Genomic DNA, 4825 nt, shown 5'->3' on the forward strand with positions numbered 1-4825 from the left:
TTTATTTTGTTGAGTACCCATCACCTCGGGAAGCTAAATTCTTCAATATATAGATTATTTTTCCCCCAATTTTAAACTATTTTATTACATAATCTGTTCATGTCACTATCAGGAGTAACAGAAAACGTTATTCCCAGTTCACTAACCACATCCTGAAAAATATACATTTGTATTTATATATTTATATCAATACTCCACCCCTATTCCATAATTCCAGCATCTATTATAGGTCTTTTGTTTAAAGCAAGATACTATTCTCTCAGGTAAGAAATATATGGAAGCTAAGTGAAGTGACATTAGAGTGGCTAGGGACAGTTTTGTCATGGGGCAGGGAGGAAGGAGTGAAGTCCAAGCTAGGCAGGATGCCCACTGGGGTCCAGCAGAGGTGAAGGAGGACAGTGTGTAAAAAGGCAGCATCAGGCAGGTGGGCTCTGGTGTCTTTGGTCCATTAGGATATGGGCTTTGCCTCAGGAAGGAAGCCTTCCTAGTACTTTGCCAGCTGCTGCAAATATAGGAGTGTTTCAAGGTACCTGATCACCTGATTTTTGAAGTCGTTGGATTTCTTTTTCTCAAACCATATCACTTCATTTTGGACCACAGTTGAAATCCTTTCAAAGTCCCTTTTTTACTGGGTCACCTGAGACTCCCACTCTACGATCTCATCTTTGACCTGCTGCAACTTGTTGGGCTTGTTAGCCCAAGGCAGCTGAATCTTGGCCTCCCACTTCTTCTGCAGTGTGGCTTGAGCATCCTGCCAGTGCTGCCATGTCTTGATGTGCTGGTCTAATGTGGCTCAGACTATGGCCAGGAAGCGAATACATTCACTCAGGAGCTCTTCAAGGAGGAAGTCATTGTTGGCCTGTTCCTGGTGGAGCTGCTTGATCTTCGCTTCCACCTCAGCCAGGTGGGAGAGTGCCTGTGACAATGCTGTGTTGATCTCAGAGCTCCTGAGCATGGCGAGTCTTTGCAAACTGGACTGTGTTCAGCGCTAGCTCTTTCCTGTGGTTGAATAGAGTTTCTACAAGGTTATGCAGTTTTTGTAAGCACTGCACCTCCCATTCTACCTCCTGGAGCTTCTCCTCCCTCAAATCAAATTCAAATTCATTCTTCTTCTTTTTTTTTTTTTTTGCTTTTTAGAGCCACACCTGTGACATATGGAGGCTCCCAGGCTGGGGATCTAATTGGAGCTGTAGCCACTGGTCTATGCCACAGCCACAGCAACATCAAATCTGAGCTACATCTGTGAGCTACCCCACAGCTCACAGCAATGCTGGATTCTCAACCCAGTGAGCAAGGCCAGGGATCAAACCCACAACCTCATGGTTCCTAGTTGAATTTGTTTCTGCTGAGCCATGACAGGACAGCCCTGATTCATTCATCTTTATGGTCATTTTGCTGACCACATCTGTGGCTTCGTTGAACATTTTGAGGAGACCAACACCACTCAATGTCTGGGTACCATGGCGCATGGCAGCTCCTCTTTTTCCAAGAACTCCCTGACATCAGAGTCCTATAACATTGTAGGATGATTCGCAATCCTCTGAAGGTAGCTTTCTAGGGCAGCCCTCAGTTTTCAAAGAAATTCTGCAGAAGAATCTTCCCAACTTTTACTTTTGTCATTCCTATTAGGCTTCTCTTGGGTAGAGGAAGGACAATAAAGCCATTTGGGGAGGGGTTCTCTGAAAGCTTCTCATAAAGACCCAGAAAATCACTAATTCTTTTTTCACTGCAGACTGTTTAATTCTGAACATTGGTAAGCTTGTCTGTGTTGTAACTCTGTAGGCCACATAGGAATTCATACCATCCCCTATTTTCTCAGGATCAGTTACACCGACTGTCAAACCAAACTGGTCTTCCTCTTCCTCTTCCACTAGCTCCTCATAGCTTGTCTGGGCCTGAGAAGAATTTGTGCCTTCCTGTGGAGGAAGAAAAATGAGCGTTTTGGCTGGCAGATTCTTCTGATTATTTTGTGTGCTGTCCAAGGATACCTCCACTGTGGCATCTGCAGAGAGATCTTGTGGATCTTGGTCTTATTCCTCATGGATCCTGTTTTCTTGGGAGCTATTGTTGATGGGAAGAAGGAAAGCAATTCTCTTTGGAGACTGGGGCTTACTGGCCGCATCAGCGCTGGTGAAAATATCCTCCCCCTGCAATGGTTTGGCTTTGGGCATTCTTTTTTTGTTTGTTTTTTGTGGCATATGGACATTCCCAGGCTAGGGGTTGAATTGGAGACACAGCTGCCGGACACAGCCACAGCCACAGCCACAACTGGAGCCAGATCCGAGATGTGTCTGCAAACTACACCACAGCTCACAGCAATGCCAGATCCTTAACCCACTGAGGCCAGGGATGGAACCAGCAACTTCATGGTTCCTAGTCAGATTCATTTCCGGTGTGCCGCAGTGGGAACTCTTGCTTTGGGCATTCTTTAGCATTTGGATTTCACTCTGCATTGAAACTTCTCAGACATTAACACTTCCAATCAAGCAGAATTCACAAAATCTGCATACCAGTTGGCTACCTTCAAGGGGCCACACCTACAATTAGATTAATTTCCCCATTCAACATCCTTTCCATTTCAACTTCCATCTCTTCTCTTCCCTGCTCATGCGGCTGAGGTCCTAACTCTGTGCAATCAAGCCTAAGGAGAATAATTGAGGGTCAAATGGATTGGGTGGAAATATTACATGTTCAAAATGGAAAGAATACTGACAGCTGTTAGCTATGCCCCCCTTCAGTGCACCATGATATATCACAGCAGATAAATTGCCACTGGCTAAGCTGGAGGCAATGTTGGTAATATTTTGTTTTTAAGGTTTTAAGTGAATTAATCTTAAATGTTTTCAAGTGAGACTTCCTCAATAGTCTATAGTGGTTTTTTTTGTTTGTTCATTTCCTCCTTTAGATATTTAAGTGAAGACTCCAGCCAGGAGACATTCAATAAACTAGTCGATGTAATGTGTTTTTAGCATACAGATTTCAGTGATATTCAACTTTTGATGGAGGAAACACTATCTCCAAGAAAACTACATATGGTATTGCATAGAAATCTCATGGCTACTCCATGTCTTAATTTTAGACTGTTCCATTTCTCTTTTTATACTTTGGTTCTTGTGTTAGAGTTCTTTAGAGAAACAGAACCAATAGGATATATAGACATAGATGTAGACATAGACAATTTATTGAAAGAATTGGCTTACTCAATTATAGAAGCTGAGGAGTGCCATGTTATGCCCTCTGCAAGCTAAAAAACCAGGAAAGCCAGCAGAATATAATTCAGTCTAAGTCTAAAGTCATGAGAACCAGGGAGTCAAGGATAAAACTCTCAGCTGCAGACTGAAAGGCTGAGAATCTAAGTCTTATTAGAGTCCATAGTCCTAAGAACCAAGAACTCTGATATGTGACAGCCAGTAAGGAAGGATGTCCAGCCTCAAGAAGTGAGAAAAAGAATTTGCCTTATACCATTTTGTTCTACTTGAGCTTCAATAGATTAGATATTGTCCACTTATATTGGTGGGAAGGAGATGTTCTTTAACTCAGTCCACTGATTCAAATACTTATCTCTTCCAGAAATACACTCTCAGATACATCTAGAAATAGTTATTTTACCAGCTATTTGTGCATACCTTAGCTTTGTAAAGTTACGCAAAATTAACTGTCAGAGTTCCTGTGTTGTTAACCTCTAAGCTTCTTACCACTGCTTCTCCTGACCTCTTGTGTGTAATTTACTTTTTCTTATTCCCCTTTGGCCTCTTACTGACTTCCTGCTTTGTTTTAACCCCCTTGATATGGTAATACTCACATGCCCAAAAAACTATGGGATTTTGGTTATCCTAGTTCCCTCACCTTATCTTTCTCCCAACTCTTTCTCCTTTTGTAACAGACAAGCAGAGGTAAAATACAGCAAAGAATGACTGGAGGCAAAAGTACCTCCAGGACCTCAGCCCTCTTCCTCCCAGTAGTTTGCATTTTCCATTGTTGGCTTCTTTGCCTGTATCTTTTCCCTCCTTGAAATGAAGATAGTTATAAACTTCTCAGGGTTGAATTTCTTTTCTTCATTCATCTGGGACAGTCTTCCTATCCTGAACAAACATATAATCTTTTTCCATGGCTCTGTAAAATGAATTATTTGATCTGAGAGTCCATAATGAATTTTCCTTAGTCTTAATTAGATCATTAAACTAGGGGTTGAGATCATAACATGTCATCCTAATGATATCTATTTAATCAAAATGTCCATTTGTTTTCATTACACCAAGTGTAGAAAGCAATTCCAAAGTGCTTTCCAAGGTGTTAATTGGTCTTTAAGGTTTCTTCTTCCTTCTCTTATTTTTTTTTTTAACTCAGAGGTGAAGAATGTGCTGCAATGGACATGAACACAATGCTTTTACTAAGTCACTCCTGGTTCTCCTATCTCTCATTATCCTCTGTTCCTTAATGTCCACCCTAAATGTCAACTTTTCTAAGAAATCTAGACAAGATTTGCCTATGATTTTTCAACATGCTGGGTAATACCTGGATCTCCATTTATCTCTCCATGTGTAAACAAAACATTTAGGAGAAGAAAAAAAGAAAACCTTTTTAATGTACTTTTTTATAAATAGAAACAGATGACAGCACAGTTCAGTATCTCTCATAGCAGGAGAAAGGAGGACAACCAGATTGGCTGACAGATGAGCTTACACTAAGAGGTGAATTTTGCCTATCCTTGTGCAATAAGACATGGTATATGCTCTACAGCAGGGTTTCTTTGGTTTCTGTTGTGACTGAACTGACAGCGATAGCATCACCCAAAGGCATGCTATAAAGTCCAACACCAGAACTG

The 4825-nt window shown here is 41.4% G+C and overlaps 1 pseudogene; it reads right to left on the reverse strand.

Annotated features, from left to right (window-relative positions):
• On the reverse strand, positions 449 to 2171 carry LOC100521321 (annotated as a pseudogene).

The sequence above is a fragment of the Sus scrofa genome, chromosome 6 (assembly GCF_000003025.6).
Source record: "Sus scrofa isolate TJ Tabasco breed Duroc chromosome 6, Sscrofa11.1, whole genome shotgun sequence".
In the NCBI taxonomy this organism is placed as follows: Eukaryota; Metazoa; Chordata; class Mammalia; order Artiodactyla; family Suidae; genus Sus; species Sus scrofa.